Source organism: Phyllobates terribilis, unplaced genomic scaffold, assembly GCF_046119375.1.
Source record: "Phyllobates terribilis strain yellow unplaced genomic scaffold, ASM4611937v1 Scaffold_7013__1_contigs__length_40522, whole genome shotgun sequence".
In the NCBI taxonomy this organism is placed as follows: Eukaryota; Metazoa; Chordata; class Amphibia; order Anura; family Dendrobatidae; genus Phyllobates; species Phyllobates terribilis.
In genome coordinates, this window is record NW_027369754.1 from 23,750 (window position 1) to 40,523 (window position 16,774).

General features: G+C 45.2%; 12 non-coding genes across 12 annotated transcripts; all 12 read left to right on the top strand.

The window, feature by feature from the left end:
- The first annotated feature begins 1,065 nt into the window (after nt 1-1,065).
- On the top strand, nt 1,066-1,256 carry LOC141251424 (U2 spliceosomal RNA). The gene has a single exon (XR_012313165.1). It is a non-coding gene; the product is annotated as a U2 spliceosomal RNA (small nuclear RNA).
- Nucleotides 1,257-2,369: 1,113 nt separating this feature from the next.
- Nucleotides 2,370-2,559, top strand: LOC141251441 (U2 spliceosomal RNA). Its single transcript, XR_012313181.1, has one exon. It is a non-coding gene; the product is annotated as a U2 spliceosomal RNA (small nuclear RNA).
- A 1,117-nt stretch (nt 2,560-3,676) lies between these two features.
- On the top strand, nt 3,677-3,866 carry LOC141251442 (U2 spliceosomal RNA). Its single transcript, XR_012313182.1, has one exon. It is a non-coding gene; the product is annotated as a U2 spliceosomal RNA (small nuclear RNA).
- A 1,117-nt stretch (nt 3,867-4,983) lies between these two features.
- Nucleotides 4,984-5,174, top strand: LOC141251439 (U2 spliceosomal RNA). Its single transcript, XR_012313179.1, has one exon. It is a non-coding gene; the product is annotated as a U2 spliceosomal RNA (small nuclear RNA).
- Nucleotides 5,175-6,292: 1,118 nt separating this feature from the next.
- Nucleotides 6,293-6,483, top strand: LOC141251426 (U2 spliceosomal RNA). Its single transcript, XR_012313167.1, has one exon. It is a non-coding gene; the product is annotated as a U2 spliceosomal RNA (small nuclear RNA).
- Nucleotides 6,484-7,601: 1,118 nt separating this feature from the next.
- Nucleotides 7,602-7,792, top strand: LOC141251427 (U2 spliceosomal RNA). Its single transcript, XR_012313168.1, has one exon. It is a non-coding gene; the product is annotated as a U2 spliceosomal RNA (small nuclear RNA).
- Nucleotides 7,793-8,910: 1,118 nt separating this feature from the next.
- Nucleotides 8,911-9,101, top strand: LOC141251440 (U2 spliceosomal RNA). Its single transcript, XR_012313180.1, has one exon. It is a non-coding gene; the product is annotated as a U2 spliceosomal RNA (small nuclear RNA).
- Nucleotides 9,102-10,219: 1,118 nt separating this feature from the next.
- Nucleotides 10,220-10,410, top strand: LOC141251428 (U2 spliceosomal RNA). Its single transcript, XR_012313169.1, has one exon. It is a non-coding gene; the product is annotated as a U2 spliceosomal RNA (small nuclear RNA).
- Nucleotides 10,411-11,528: 1,118 nt separating this feature from the next.
- Nucleotides 11,529-11,719, top strand: LOC141251429 (U2 spliceosomal RNA). The gene has a single exon (XR_012313170.1). It is a non-coding gene; the product is annotated as a U2 spliceosomal RNA (small nuclear RNA).
- Nucleotides 11,720-12,837: 1,118 nt separating this feature from the next.
- LOC141251430 (U2 spliceosomal RNA) lies at nt 12,838-13,028 on the top strand. The gene has a single exon (XR_012313171.1). It is a non-coding gene; the product is annotated as a U2 spliceosomal RNA (small nuclear RNA).
- A 1,118-nt stretch (nt 13,029-14,146) lies between these two features.
- LOC141251431 (U2 spliceosomal RNA) lies at nt 14,147-14,337 on the top strand. The gene has a single exon (XR_012313172.1). It is a non-coding gene; the product is annotated as a U2 spliceosomal RNA (small nuclear RNA).
- A 1,118-nt stretch (nt 14,338-15,455) lies between these two features.
- LOC141251432 (U2 spliceosomal RNA) lies at nt 15,456-15,646 on the top strand. Its single transcript, XR_012313173.1, has one exon. It is a non-coding gene; the product is annotated as a U2 spliceosomal RNA (small nuclear RNA).
- The last annotated feature ends 1,128 nt before the right edge of the window (nt 15,647-16,774 follow it).

Genomic DNA, 16,774 nt, shown 5'->3' on the forward strand with positions numbered 1-16,774 from the left:
ATTTTGCTTGTTTGTCGGATTTTGGGATGGACTCTTTGGCTCTGCTTTTCTTCTCCTCATTGGATTTTTCATGTTCAAAGTTGCAGAAGCCAGATTACAAGCTCATTTTGGTTCAACTTCAGCAACTGTGCATTGCATTGCCATGTAATGTGATGCAATGCTATCTTTCTAGCTCTCCCTTTCTACTTCTTTTGGATAAACAGACATATTAGGCAAGCATTTTGGAGCTTTCACCTAAATAACTACAGGTGGTGAGATAAGCTGCACAATATAATTGACCTTTCAGTATATTGTTGCACACACACCATCTATTTAGCAAATGCCCTTGTTATCAACAGCAGCCTTTTAAACTCACCCGAGCTAACAGGTATGTGCGCTGGTTACACTGCTGCGCTTAAAATTTCTTTTTGGTTTGCTACAATGCCTTTTCTGAAACGTTGTCTCCTTCTGCTGGAACACTGACTTCTTTCATTTAATGCCTGCAGACTATAAAAGAGAACCCAACCCAAAAAGTTTGGTTGATTAGTCTGTGGCATTCTGTTAAACTGTTGCTTATGGCGGTCTCTGTGAGCTTCTCAGCGACATTCAGCCAGCCAGGTATCCTGCCCTGCAGTAGATGGAATGTGGCAATGGAACGCTGGCTGCGCGTGTCATAATAGGCTCTGAGCCTTTATATACCTGTGCACAGCAGCAGCCACCTTCAGTCTGCTGCTGGACAGCCAGCAGCAGCAGCAGCAGCAGGAGAGGTATGTAATCAGGAGCCCTCCTGCTAAGGGTAGACAGCTGCTCGTTCCACCCCACCCCCCGCCTTAATTGGTTCTCCTCCCTTCCAACGGTGTTGAGGCGGGTGGGAACAGCAGGGGGTGAAGGTGCTGTGTTTAAAGAGGTGGAGTTATGCAGATCTAAAACGCGTGGATTGCAGCAGCAGCAAGCCGAAAAGTGCAGGCATGTAAGGGATCTAGAGGTTGACAACATGTCTTCTTAACGGGAGTCCAGGAGCTCATCTCCACAAATGGACTTTTTAGGATCCTTGGGTGGCTCCGTAGTTTGAAACCAATTCTGGTTATCGCTTCTCGGCCTTTTGGCTAAGATCAAGTGTAGTATCTGTTCTTATCAGTTTAATATCTGATACGTCCCCTATCTGGGGACCATATATTAAATGGATTTTTAGAACAGGGAGATGGAAAAAGAGCTTGCTCTGTCCACTCCACGCATTGACCTGGTATTGCAGTATCTCCAGGACCGGTGCACCCCTTCTTTAATGCAGTTTCTAAAATCAGAAAGAATTGAATTCAATGTTTTTTGTTCATTTTGCTTGTTTGTCGGATTTTGGGATGGACTCTTTGGCTCTGCTTTTCTTCTCCTCATTGGATTTTTCATGTTCAAAGTTGCAGAAGCCAGATTACAAGCTCATTTTGGTTCAACTTCAGCAACTGTGCATTGCATTGCCATGTAATGTGATGCAATGCTATCTTTCTAGCTCTCCCTTTCTACTTCCTTTTGGATAAACAGACATATTAGGCAAGCATTTTGGAGCTTTCACCTAAATAACTACAGGTGGTGAGATAAGCTGCACAATATAATTGACCTTTCAGTATATTGTTGCACACACACCATCTATTTAGCAAATGCCCTTGTTATCAACAGCAGCCTTTTAAACTCACCCGAGCTAACAGGTATGTGCGCTGGTTACACTGCTGCGCTTAAAATTTCTTTTTTGGTTTGCTACAATGCCTTTTCTGAAACGTTGTCTCCTTCTGCTGGAACACTGACTTCTTTCATTTAATGCCTGCAGACTATAAAAGAGAACCCAACCCAAAAAGTTGGTTGATTAGTCTGTGGCATTCTGTTAAACTGTTGCTTATGGCGGTCTCTGTGAGCTTCTCAGCGACATTCAGCCAGCCAGGTATCCTGCCTGCAGTAGATGGAATGTGGCAATGGAACGCTGGCTGCGCGTGTCATAATAGGCTCTGAGCCTTATATACCTGTGCACAGCAGCAGCCACCTTCAGTCTGCTGCTGGACAGCCAGCAGCAGCAGCAGCAGCAGGAGAGGTATGTAATCAGGAGCCCTCCTGCTAAGGGTAGACAGCTGCTCGTTCCACCCCACCCCCCGCCTTAATTGGTTCTCCTCCCTTCCAACGGTGTTGAGGCGGGTGGGAACAGCAGGGGGTGAAGTGCTGTGTTTAAAGAGGTGGAGTTATGCAGATCTAAAACGCGTGGATTGCAGCAGCAGCAAGCCGAAAAGTGCAGGCATGTAAGGGATCTAGAGGTGACAACATGTCTTCTTAACGGGAGTCCAGGAGCTCATCTCCACAAATGACTTTTTAGGATCCTTGGGTGGCTCCGTAGTTTGAAACCAATTCTGGTTATCGCTTCTCGGCCTTTTGGCTAAGATCAAGTGTAGTATCTGTTCTTATCAGTTTAATATCTGATACGTCCCCTATCTGGGACCATATATTAAATGGATTTTTAGAACAGGGAGATGGAAAAAGAGCTTGCTCTGTCCACTCCACGCATTGACCTGGTATTGCAGTATCTCCAGGACCGGTGCACCCCTCTTTAATGCAGTTTCTAAAATCAGAAAGAATTGAATTCAATGTTTTTTGTTCATTTTGCTTGTTTGTCGGATTTTGGGATGGACTCTTTGGCTCTGCTTTTTCTTCTCCTCATTGGATTTTTCATGTTCAAAGTTGCAGAAGCCAGATTACAAGCTCATTTTGGTTCAACTTCAGCAACTGTGCATTGCATTGCCATGTAATGTGATGCAATGCTATCTTTCTAGCTCTCCCTTTCTACTTCCTTTTGGATAAACAGACATATTAGGCAAGCATTTTGGAGCTTTCACCTAAATAACTACAGGTGGTGAGATAAGCTGCACAATATAATTGACCTTTCAGTATATTGTTGCACACACACCATCTATTTAGCAAATGCCCTTGTTATCAACAGCAGCCTTTTAAACTCACCCGAGCTAACAGGTATGTGCGCTGGTTACACTGCTGCGCTTAAAATTTCTTTTTTGGTTTGCTACAATGCCTTTTCTGAAACGTTGTCTCCTTCTGCTGGAACACTGACTTCTTTCATTTAATGCCTGCAGACTATAAAAGAGAACCCAACCCAAAAAGTTTGGTTGATTAGTCTGTGGCATTCTGTTAAACTGTTGCTTATGGCGGTCTCTGTGAGCTTCTCAGCGACATTCAGCCAGCCAGGTATCCTGCCTGCAGTAGATGGAATGTGGCAATGGAACGCTGGCTGCGCGTGTCATAATAGGCTCTGAGCCTTTATATACCTGTGCACAGCAGCAGCCACCTTCAGTCTGCTGCTGGACAGCCAGCAGCAGCAGCAGCAGCAGGAGAGGTATGTAATCAGGAGCCCTCCTGCTAAGGGTAGACAGCTGCTCGTTCCACCCCACCCCCCGCCTTAATTGGTTCTCCTCCCTTCCAACGGTGTTGAGGCGGGTGGGAACAGCAGGGGGTGAAGGTGCTGTGTTTAAAGAGGTGGAGTTATGCAGATCTAAAACGCGTGGATTGCAGCAGCAGCAAGCCGAAAAGTGCAGGCATGTAAGGGATCTAGAGGTTGACAACATGTCTTCTTAACGGGAGTCCAGGAGCTCATCTCCACAAATGGACTTTTAGGATCCTTGGGTGGCTCCGTAGTTTGAAACCAATTCTGGTTATCGCTTCTCGGCCTTTTGGCTAAGATCAAGTGTAGTATCTGTTCTTATCAGTTTAATATCTGATACGTCCCCTATCTGGGGACCATATATTAAATGGATTTTAGAACAGGGAGAAGGAAAAAGAGCTTGCTCTGTCCACTCCACGCATTGACCTGGTATTGCAGTATCTCCAGGACCGGTGCACCCTTCTTTAATGCAGTTTCTAAAATCAGAAAGAATTGAATTCAATGTTTTTTGTTCATTTTGCATGTTTGTCGGATTTTGGGATGGACTCTTTGGCTCTGCTTTTCTTCTCCTCATTGGATTTTTCATGTTCAAAGTTGCAGAAGCCAGATTACAAGCTCATTTTGGTTCAACTTCAGCAACTGTGCATTGCATTGCCATGTAATGTGATGCAATGCTATCTTTCTAGCTCTCCCTTTCTACTTCCTTTTGGATAAACAGACATATTAGGCAAGCATTTTGGAGCTTTCACCTAAATAACTACAGGTGGTGAGATAAGCTGCACAATATAATTGACCTTTCAGTATATTGTTGCACACACACCATCTATTTAGCAAATGCCCTTGTTATCAACAGCAGCCTTTTAAACTCACCCGAGCTAACAGGTATGTGCGCTGGTTACACTGCTGCGCTTAAAATTTCTTTTTTGGTTTGCTACAATGCCTTTTCTGAAACGTTGTCTCCTTCTGCTGGAACACTGACTTCTTTCATTTAATGCCTGCAGACTATAAAAGAGAACCCAACCCAAAAAGTTTGGTTGATTAGTCTGTGGCATTCTGTTAAACTGTTGCTTATGGCGGTCTCTGTGAGCTTCTCAGCGACATTCAGCCAGCCAGGTATCCTGCCTGCAGTAGATGGAATGTGGCAATGGAACGCTGGCTGCGCGTGTCATAATAGGCTCTGAGCCTTTATATACCTGTGCACAGCAGCAGCCACCTTCAGTCTGCTGCTGGACAGCCAGCAGCAGCAGCAGCAGCAGGAGAGGTATGTAATCAGGAGCCCTCCTGCTAAGGGTAGACAGCTGCTCGTTCCACCCCACCCCCCGCCTTAATTGGTTCTCCTCCCTTCCAACGGTGTTGAGGCGGGTGGGAACAGCAGGGGGTGAAGGTGCTGTGTTTAAAGAGGTGGAGTTATGCAGATCTAAAACGCGTGGATTGCAGCAGCAGCAAGCCGAAAAGTGCAGGCATGTAAGGGATCTAGAGGTTGACAACATGTCTTCTTAACGGGAGTCCAGGAGCTCATCTCCACAAATGGACTTTTTAGGATCCTTGGGTGGCTCCGTAGTTTGAAACCAATTCTGGTTATCGCTTCTCGGCCTTTTGGCTAAGATCAAGTGTAGTATCTGTTCTTATCAGTTTAATATCTGATACGTCCCCTATCTGGGGACCATATATTAAATGGATTTTTAGAACAGGGAGATGGAAAAAGAGCTTGCTCTGTCCGCTCCACGCATTGACCTGGTATTGCAGTATCTCCAGGACCGGTGCACCCCTTCTTTAATGCAGTTTCTAAAATCAGAAAGAATTGAATTCAATGTTTTTTGTTCATTTTGCTTGTTTGTCGGATTTTGGGATGGACTCTTTGGCTCTGCTTTTCTTCTCCTCATTGGATTTTTCATGTTCAAAGTTGCAGAAGCCAGATTACAAGCTCATTTTGGTTCAACTTCAGCAACTGTGCATTGCATTGCCATGTAATGTGATGCAATGCTATCTTTCTAGCTCTCCCTTTCTACTTCCTTTTGGATAAACAGACATATTAGGCAAGCATTTTGGAGCTTTCACCTAAATAACTACAGGTGGTGAGATAAGCTGCACAATATAATTGACCTTTCAGTATATTGTTGCACACACACCATCTATTTAGCAAATGCCCTTGTTATCAACAGCAGCCTTTTAAACTCACCCGAGCTAACAGGTATGTGCGCTGGTTACACTGCTGCGCTTAAAATTTCTTTTTTGGTTTGCTACAATGCCTTTTCTGAAACGTTGTCTCCTTCTGCTGGAACACTGACTTCTTTCATTTAATGCCTGCAGACTATAAAAGAGAACCCAACCCAAAAAGTTTGGTTGATTAGTCTGTGGCATTCTGTTAAACTGTTGCTTATGGCGGTCTCTGTGAGCTTCTCAGCGACATTCAGCCAGCCAGGTATCCTGCCTGCAGTAGATGGAATGTGGCAATGGAACGCTGGCTGCGCGTGTCATAATAGGCTCTGAGCCTTTATATACCTGTGCACAGCAGCAGCCACCTTCAGTCTGCTGCTGGACAGCCAGCAGCAGCAGCAGCAGCAGGAGAGGTATGTAATCAGGAGCCCTCCTGCTAAGGGTAGACAGCTGCTCGTTCCACCCCACCCCCCGCCTTAATTGGTTCTCCTCCCTTCCAACGGTGTTGAGGCGGGTGGGAACAGCAGGGGGTGAAGGTGCTGTGTTTAAAGAGGTGGAGTTATGCAGATCTAAAACGCGTGGATTGCAGCAGCAGCAAGCCGAAAAGTGCAGGCATGTAAGGGATCTAGAGGTTGACAACATGTCTTCTTAACGGGAGTCCAGGAGCTCATCTCCACAAATGGACTTTTTAGGATCCTTGGGTGGCTCCGTAGTTTGAAACCAATTCTGGTTATCGCTTCTCGGCCTTTTGGCTAAGATCAAGTGTAGTATCTGTTCTTATCAGTTTAATATCTGATACGTCCCCTATCTGGGGACCATATATTAAATGGATTTTTAGAACAGGGAGATGGAAAAAGAGCTTGCTCTGTCCACTCCACGCATTGACCTGGTATTGCAGTATCTCCAGGACCGGTGCACCCCTTCTTTAATGCAGTTTCTAAAATCAGAAAGAATTGAATTCAATGTTTTTTGTTCATTTTGCTTGTTTGTCGGATTTTGGGATGGACTCTTTGGCTCTGCTTTTCTTCTCCTCATTGGATTTTTCATGTTCAAAGTTGCAGAAGCCAGATTACAAGCTCATTTTGGTTCAACTTCAGCAACTGTGCATTGCATTGCCATGTAATGTGATGCAATGCTATCTTTCTAGCTCTCCCTTTCTACTTCCTTTTGGATAAACAGACATATTAGGCAAGCATTTTGGAGCTTTCACCTAAATAACTACAGGTGGTGAGATAAGCTGCACAATATAATTGACCTTTCAGTATATTGTTGCACACACACCATCTATTTAGCAAATGCCCTTGTTATCAACAGCAGCCTTTTAAACTCACCCGAGCTAACAGGTATGTGCGCTGGTTACACTGCTGCGCTTAAAATTTCTTTTTTGGTTTGCTACAATGCCTTTTCTGAAACGTTGTCTCCTTCTGCTGGAACACTGACTTCTTTCATTTAATGCCTGCAGACTATAAAAGAGAACCCAACCCAAAAAGTTTGGTTGATTAGTCTGTGGCATTCTGTTAAACTGTTGCTTATGGCGGTCTCTGTGAGCTTCTCAGCGACATTCAGCCAGCCAGGTATCCTGCCTGCAGTAGATGGAATGTGGCAATGGAACGCTGGCTGCGCGTGTCATAATAGGCTCTGAGCCTTTATATACCTGTGCACAGCAGCAGCCACCTTCAGTCTGCTGCTGGACAGCCAGCAGCAGCAGCAGCAGCAGGAGAGGTATGTAATCAGGAGCCCTCCTGCTAAGGGTAGACAGCTGCTCGTTCCACCCCACCCCCCGCCTTAATTGGTTCTCCTCCCTTCCAACGGTGTTGAGGCGGGTGGGAACAGCAGGGGGTGAAGGTGCTGTGTTTAAAGAGGTGGAGTTATGCAGATCTAAAACGCGTGGATTGCAGCAGCAGCAAGCCGAAAAGTGCAGGCATGTAAGGGATCTAGAGGTTGACAACATGTCTTCTTAACGGGAGTCCAGGAGCTCATCTCCACAAATGGACTTTTTAGGATCCTTGGGTGGCTCCGTAGTTTGAAACCAATTCTGGTTATCGCTTCTCGGCCTTTTGGCTAAGATCAAGTGTAGTATCTGTTCTTATCAGTTTAATATCTGATACGTCCCCTATCTGGGGACCATATATTAAATGGATTTTTAGAACAGGGAGATGGAAAAAGAGCTTGCTCTGTCCACTCCACGCATTGACCTGGTATTGCAGTATCTCCAGGACCGGTGCACCCCTTCTTTAATGCAGTTTCTAAAATCAGAAAGAATTGAATTCAATGTTTTTTGTTCATTTTGCTTGTTTGTCGGATTTTGGGATGGACTCTTTGGCTCTGCTTTTCTTCTCCTCATTGGATTTTTCATGTTCAAAGTTGCAGAAGCCAGATTACAAGCTCATTTTGGTTCAACTTCAGCAACTGTGCATTGCATTGCCATGTAATGTGATGCAATGCTATCTTTCTAGCTCTCCCTTTCTACTTCCTTTTGGATAAACAGACATATTAGGCAAGCATTTTGGAGCTTTCACCTAAATAACTACAGGTGGTGAGATAAGCTGCACAATATAATTGACCTTTCAGTATATTGTTGCACACACACCATCTATTTAGCAAATGCCCTTGTTATCAACAGCAGCCTTTTAAACTCACCCGAGCTAACAGGTATGTGCGCTGGTTACACTGCTGCGCTTAAAATTTCTTTTTTGGTTTGCTACAATGCCTTTTCTGAAACGTTGTCTCCTTCTGCTGGAACACTGACTTCTTTCATTTAATGCCTGCAGACTATAAAAGAGAACCCAACCCAAAAAGTTTGGTTGATTAGTCTGTGGCATTCTGTTAAACTGTTGCTTATGGCGGTCTCTGTGAGCTTCTCAGCGACATTCAGCCAGCCAGGTATCCTGCCTGCAGTAGATGGAATGTGGCAATGGAACGCTGGCTGCGCGTGTCATAATAGGCTCTGAGCCTTTATATACCTGTGCACAGCAGCAGCCACCTTCAGTCTGCTGCTGGACAGCCAGCAGCAGCAGCAGCAGCAGGAGAGGTATGTAATCAGGAGCCCTCCTGCTAAGGGTAGACAGCTGCTCGTTCCACCCCACCCCCCGCCTTAATTGGTTCTCCTCCCTTCCAACGGTGTTGAGGCGGGTGGGAACAGCAGGGGGTGAAGGTGCTGTGTTTAAAGAGGTGGAGTTATGCAGATCTAAAACGCGTGGATTGCAGCAGCAGCAAGCCGAAAAGTGCAGGCATGTAAGGGATCTAGAGGTTGACAACATGTCTTCTTAACGGGAGTCCAGGAGCTCATCTCCACAAATGGACTTTTTAGGATCCTTGGGTGGCTCCGTAGTTTGAAACCAATTCTGGTTATCGCTTCTCGGCCTTTTGGCTAAGATCAAGTGTAGTATCTGTTCTTATCAGTTTAATATCTGATACGTCCCCTATCTGGGGACCATATATTAAATGGATTTTTAGAACAGGGAGATGGAAAAAGAGCTTGCTCTGTCCGCTCCACGCATTGACCTGGTATTGCAGTATCTCCAGGACCGGTGCACCCCTTCTTTAATGCAGTTTCTAAAATCAGAAAGAATTGAATTCAATGTTTTTTGTTCATTTTGCTTGTTTGTCGGATTTTGGGATGGACTCTTTGGCTCTGCTTTTCTTCTCCTCATTGGATTTTTCATGTTCAAAGTTGCAGAAGCCAGATTACAAGCTCATTTTGGTTCAACTTCAGCAACTGTGCATTGCATTGCCATGTAATGTGATGCAATGCTATCTTTCTAGCTCTCCCTTTCTACTTCCTTTTGGATAAACAGACATATTAGGCAAGCATTTTGGAGCTTTCACCTAAATAACTACAGGTGGTGAGATAAGCTGCACAATATAATTGACCTTTCAGTATATTGTTGCACACACACCATCTATTTAGCAAATGCCCTTGTTATCAACAGCAGCCTTTTAAACTCACCCGAGCTAACAGGTATGTGCGCTGGTTACACTGCTGCGCTTAAAATTTCTTTTTTGGTTTGCTACAATGCCTTTTCTGAAACGTTGTCTCCTTCTGCTGGAACACTGACTTCTTTCATTTAATGCCTGCAGACTATAAAAGAGAACCCAACCCAAAAAGTTTGGTTGATTAGTCTGTGGCATTCTGTTAAACTGTTGCTTATGGCGGTCTCTGTGAGCTTCTCAGCGACATTCAGCCAGCCAGGTATCCTGCCTGCAGTAGATGGAATGTGGCAATGGAACGCTGGCTGCGCGTGTCATAATAGGCTCTGAGCCTTTATATACCTGTGCACAGCAGCAGCCACCTTCAGTCTGCTGCTGGACAGCCAGCAGCAGCAGCAGCAGCAGGAGAGGTATGTAATCAGGAGCCCTCCTGCTAAGGGTAGACAGCTGCTCGTTCCACCCCACCCCCCGCCTTAATTGGTTCTCCTCCCTTCCAACGGTGTTGAGGCGGGTGGGAACAGCAGGGGGTGAAGGTGCTGTGTTTAAAGAGGTGGAGTTATGCAGATCTAAAACGCGTGGATTGCAGCAGCAGCAAGCCGAAAAGTGCAGGCATGTAAGGGATCTAGAGGTTGACAACATGTCTTCTTAACGGGAGTCCAGGAGCTCATCTCCACAAATGGACTTTTTAGGATCCTTGGGTGGCTCCGTAGTTTGAAACCAATTCTGGTTATCGCTTCTCGGCCTTTTGGCTAAGATCAAGTGTAGTATCTGTTCTTATCAGTTTAATATCTGATACGTCCCCTATCTGGGGACCATATATTAAATGGATTTTTAGAACAGGGAGATGGAAAAAGAGCTTGCTCTGTCCACTCCACGCATTGACCTGGTATTGCAGTATCTCCAGGACCGGTGCACCCCTTCTTTAATGCAGTTTCTAAAATCAGAAAGAATTGAATTCAATGTTTTTTGTTCATTTTGCTTGTTTGTCGGATTTTGGGATGGACTCTTTGGCTCTGCTTTTCTTCTCCTCATTGGATTTTTCATGTTCAAAGTTGCAGAAGCCAGATTACAAGCTCATTTTGGTTCAACTTCAGCAACTGTGCATTGCATTGCCATGTAATGTGATGCAATGCTATCTTTCTAGCTCTCCCTTTCTACTTCCTTTTGGATAAACAGACATATTAGGCAAGCATTTTGGAGCTTTCACCTAAATAACTACAGGTGGTGAGATAAGCTGCACAATATAATTGACCTTTCAGTATATTGTTGCACACACACCATCTATTTAGCAAATGCCCTTGTTATCAACAGCAGCCTTTTAAACTCACCCGAGCTAACAGGTATGTGCGCTGGTTACACTGCTGCGCTTAAAATTTCTTTTTTGGTTTGCTACAATGCCTTTTCTGAAACGTTGTCTCCTTCTGCTGGAACACTGACTTCTTTCATTTAATGCCTGCAGACTATAAAAGAGAACCCAACCCAAAAAGTTTGGTTGATTAGTCTGTGGCATTCTGTTAAACTGTTGCTTATGGCGGTCTCTGTGAGCTTCTCAGCGACATTCAGCCAGCCAGGTATCCTGCCTGCAGTAGATGGAATGTGGCAATGGAACGCTGGCTGCGCGTGTCATAATAGGCTCTGAGCCTTTATATACCTGTGCACAGCAGCAGCCACCTTCAGTCTGCTGCTGGACAGCCAGCAGCAGCAGCAGCAGCAGGAGAGGTATGTAATCAGGAGCCCTCCTGCTAAGGGTAGACAGCTGCTCGTTCCACCCCACCCCCCGCCTTAATTGGTTCTCCTCCCTTCCAACGGTGTTGAGGCGGGTGGGAACAGCAGGGGGTGAAGGTGCTGTGTTTAAAGAGGTGGAGTTATGCAGATCTAAAACGCGTGGATTGCAGCAGCAGCAAGCCGAAAAGTGCAGGCATGTAAGGGATCTAGAGGTTGACAACATGTCTTCTTAACGGGAGTCCAGGAGCTCATCTCCACAAATGGACTTTTTAGGATCCTTGGGTGGCTCCGTAGTTTGAAACCAATTCTGGTTATCGCTTCTCGGCCTTTTGGCTAAGATCAAGTGTAGTATCTGTTCTTATCAGTTTAATATCTGATACGTCCCCTATCTGGGGACCATATATTAAATGGATTTTTAGAACAGGGAGATGGAAAAAGAGCTTGCTCTGTCCACTCCACGCATTGACCTGGTATTGCAGTATCTCCAGGACCGGTGCACCCCTTCTTTAATGCAGTTTCTAAAATCAGAAAGAATTGAATTCAATGTTTTTTGTTCATTTTGCTTGTTTGTCGGATTTTGGGATGGACTCTTTGGCTCTGCTTTTCTTCTCCTCATTGGATTTTTCATGTTCAAAGTTGCAGAAGCCAGATTACAAGCTCATTTTGGTTCAACTTCAGCAACTGTGCATTGCATTGCCATGTAATGTGATGCAATGCTATCTTTCTAGCTCTCCCTTTCTACTTCCTTTTGGATAAACAGACATATTAGGCAAGCATTTTGGAGCTTTCACCTAAATAACTACAGGTGGTGAGATAAGCTGCACAATATAATTGACCTTTCAGTATATTGTTGCACACACACCATCTATTTAGCAAATGCCCTTGTTATCAACAGCAGCCTTTTAAACTCACCCGAGCTAACAGGTATGTGCGCTGGTTACACTGCTGCGCTTAAAATTTCTTTTTTGGTTTGCTACAATGCCTTTTCTGAAACGTTGTCTCCTTCTGCTGGAACACTGACTTCTTTCATTTAATGCCTGCAGACTATAAAAGAGAACCCAACCCAAAAAGTTTGGTTGATTAGTCTGTGGCATTCTGTTAAACTGTTGCTTATGGCGGTCTCTGTGAGCTTCTCAGCGACATTCAGCCAGCCAGGTATCCTGCCTGCAGTAGATGGAATGTGGCAATGGAACGCTGGCTGCGCGTGTCATAATAGGCTCTGAGCCTTTATATACCTGTGCACAGCAGCAGCCACCTTCAGTCTGCTGCTGGACAGCCAGCAGCAGCAGCAGCAGCAGGAGAGGTATGTAATCAGGAGCCCTCCTGCTAAGGGTAGACAGCTGCTCGTTCCACCCCACCCCCCGCCTTAATTGGTTCTCCTCCCTTCCAACGGTGTTGAGGCGGGTGGGAACAGCAGGGGGTGAAGGTGCTGTGTTTAAAGAGGTGGAGTTATGCAGATCTAAAACGCGTGGATTGCAGCAGCAGCAAGCCGAAAAGTGCAGGCATGTAAGGGATCTAGAGGTTGACAACATGTCTTCTTAACGGGAGTCCAGGAGCTCATCTCCACAAATGGACTTTTTAGGATCCTTGGGTGGCTCCGTAGTTTGAAACCAATTCTGGTTATCGCTTCTCGGCCTTTTGGCTAAGATCAAGTGTAGTATCTGTTCTTATCAGTTTAATATCTGATACGTCCCCTATCTGGGGACCATATATTAAATGGATTTTTAGAACAGGGAGATGGAAAAAGAGCTTGCTCTGTCCACTCCACGCATTGACCTGGTATTGCAGTATCTCCAGGACCGGTGCACCCCTTCTTTAATGCAGTTTCTAAAATCAGAAAGAATTGAATTCAATGTTTTTTGTTCATTTTGCTTGTTTGTCGGATTTTGGGATGGACTCTTTGGCTCTGCTTTTCTTCTCCTCATTGGATTTTTCATGTTCAAAGTTGCAGAAGCCAGATTACAAGCTCATTTTGGTTCAACTTCAGCAACTGTGCATTGCATTGCCATGTAATGTGATGCAATGCTATCTTTCTAGCTCTCCCTTTCTACTTCCTTTTGGATAAACAGACATATTAGGCAAGCATTTTGGAGCTTTCACCTAAATAACTACAGGTGGTGAGATAAGCTGCACAATATAATTGACCTTTCAGTATATTGTTGCACACACACCATCTATTTAGCAAATGCCCTTGTTATCAACAGCAGCCTTTTAAACTCACCCGAGCTAACAGGTATGTGCGCTGGTTACACTGCTGCGCTTAAAATTTCTTTTTTGGTTTGCTACAATGCCTTTTCTGAAACGTTGTCTCCTTCTGCTGGAACACTGACTTCTTTCATTTAATGCCTGCAGACTATAAAAGAGAACCCAACCCAAAAAGTTTGGTTGATTAGTCTGTGGCATTCTGTTAAACTGTTGCTTATGGCGGTCTCTGTGAGCTTCTCAGCGACATTCAGCCAGCCAGGTATCCTGCCTGCAGTAGATGGAATGTGGCAATGGAACGCTGGCTGCGCGTGTCATAATAGGCTCTGAGCCTTTATATACCTGTGCACAGCAGCAGCCACCTTCAGTCTGCTGCTGGACAGCCAGCAGCAGCAGCAGCAGCAGGAGAGGTATGTAATCAGGAGCCCTCCTGCTAAGGGTAGACAGCTGCTCGTTCCACCCCACCCCCCGCCTTAATTGGTTCTCCTCCCTTCCAACGGTGTTGAGGCGGGTGGGAACAGCAGGGGGTGAAGGTGCTGTGTTTAAAGAGGTGGAGTTATGCAGATCTAAAACGCGTGGATTGCAGCAGCAGCAAGCCGAAAAGTGCAGGCATGTAAGGGATCTAGAGGTTGACAACATGTCTTCTTAACGGGAGTCCAGGAGCTCATCTCCACAAATGGACTTTTTAGGATCCTTGGGTGGCTCCGTAGTTTGAAACCAATTCTGGTTATCGCTTCTCGGCCTTTTGGCTAAGATCAAGTGTAGTATCTGTTCTTATCAGTTTAATATCTGATACGTCCCCTATCTGGGGACCATATATTAAATGGATTTTTAGAACAGGGAGATGGAAAAAGAGCTTGCTCTGTCCACTCCACGCATTGACCTGGTATTGCAGTATCTCCAGGACCGGTGCACCCCTTCTTTAATGCAGTTTCTAAAATCAGAAAGAATTGAATTCAATGTTTTTTGTTCATTTTGCTTGTTTGTCGGATTTTGGGATGGACTCTTTGGCTCTGCTTTTCTTCTCCTCATTGGATTTTTCATGTTCAAAGTTGCAGAAGCCAGATTACAAGCTCATTTTGGTTCAACTTCAGCAACTGTGCATTGCATTGCCATGTAATGTGATGCAATGCTATCTTTCTAGCTCTCCCTTTCTACTTCCTTTTGGATAAACAGACATATTAGGCAAGCATTTTGGAGCTTTCACCTAAATAACTACAGGTGGTGAGATAAGCTGCACAATATAATTGACCTTTCAGTATATTGTTGCACACACACCATCTATTTAGCAAATGCCCTTGTTATCAACAGCAGCCTTTTAAACTCACCCGAGCTAACAGGTATGTGCGCTGGTTACACTGCTGCGCTTAAAATTTCTTTTTTGGTTTGCTACAATGCCTTTTCTGAAACGTTGTCTCCTTCTGCTGGAACACTGACTTCTTTCATTTAATGCCTGCAGACTATAAAAGAGAACCCAACCCAAAAAGTTTGGTTGATTAGTCTGTGGCATTCTGTTAAACTGTTGCTTATGGCGGTCTCTGTGAGCTTCTCAGCGACATTCAGCCAGCCAGGTATCCTGCCTGCAGTAGATGGAATGTGGCAATGGAACGCTGGCTGCGCGTGTCATAATAGGCTCTGAGCCTTTATATACCTGTGCACAGCAGCAGCCACCTTCAGTCTGCTGCTGGACAGCCAGCAGCAGCAGCAGCAGCAGGAGAGGTATGTAATCAGGAGCCCTCCTGCTAAGGGTAGACAGCTGCTCGTTCCACCCCACCCCCCGCCTTAATTGGTTCTCCTCCCTTCCAACGGTGTTGAGGCGGGTGGGAACAGCAGGGGGTGAAGGTGCTGTGTTTAAAGAGGTGGAGTTATGCAGATCTAAAACGCGTGGATTGCAGCAGCAGCAAGCCGAAAAGTGCAGGCATGTAAGGGATCTAGAGGTTGACAACATGTCTTCTTAACGGGAGTCCAGGAGCTCATCTCCACAAATGGACTTTTTAGGATCCTTGGGTGGCTCCGTAGTTTGAAACCAATTCTGGTTATCGCTTCTCGGCCTTTTGGCTAAGATCAAGTGTAGTATCTGTTCTTATCAGTTTAATATCTGATACGTCCCCTATCTGGGGACCATATATTAAATGGATTTTTAGAACAGGGAGATGGAAAAAGAGCTTGCTCTGTCCACTCCACGCATTGACCTGGTATTGCAGTATCTCCAGGACCGGTGCACCCCTTCTTTAATGCAGTTTCTAAAATCAGAAAGAATTGAATTCAATGTTTTTTGTTCATTTTGCTTGTTTGTCGGATTTTGGGATGGACTCTTTGGCTCTGCTTTTCTTCTCCTCATTGGATTTTTCATGTTCAAAGTTGCAGAAGCCAGATTACAAGCTCATTTTGGTTCAACTTCAGCAACTGTGCATTGCATTGCCATGTAATGTGATGCAATGCTATCTTTCTAGCTCTCCCTTTCTACTTCCTTTTGGATAAACAGACATATTAGGCAAGCATTTTGGAGCTTTCACCTAAATAACTACAGGTGGTGAGATAAGCTGCACAATATAATTGACCTTTCAGTATATTGTTGCACACACACCATCTATTTAGCAAATGCCCTTGTTATCAACAGCAGCCTTTTAAACTCACCCGAGCTAACAGGTATGTGCGCTGGTTACACTGCTGCGCTTAAAATTTCTTTTTTGGTTTGCTACAATGCCTTTTCTGAAACGTTGTCTCCTTCTGCTGGAACACTGACTTCTTTCATTTAATGCCTGCAGACTATAAAAGAGAACCCAACCCAAAAAGTTTGGTTGATTAGTCTGTGGCATTCTGTTAAACTGTTGCTTATGGCGGTCTCTGTGAGCTTCTCAGCGACATTCAGCCAGCCAGGTATCCTGCCTGCAGTAGATGGAATGTGGCAATGGAACGCTGGCTGCGCGTGTCATAATAGGCTCTGAGCCTTTATATACCTGTGCACAGCAGCAGCCACCTTCAGTCTGCTGCTGGACAGCCAGCAGCAGCAGCAGCAGCAGGAGAGGTATGTAATCAGGAGCCCTCCTGCTAAGGGTAGACAGCTGCTCGTTCCACCCCACCCCCCGCCTTAATTGGTTCTCCTCCCTTCCAACGGTGTTGAGGCGGGTGGGAACAGCAGGGGGTGAAGGTGCTGTGTTTAAAGAGGTGGAGTTATGCAGATCTAAAACGCGTGGATTGCAGCAGCAGCAAGCCGAAAAGTGCAGGCATGTAAGGGATCTAGAGGTTGACAACATGTCTTCTTAACGGGAGTCCAGGAGCTCATCTCCACAAATGGACTTTTTAGGATCCTTGGGTGGCTCCGTAGTTTGAAACCAATTCTGGTTATCGCTTCTC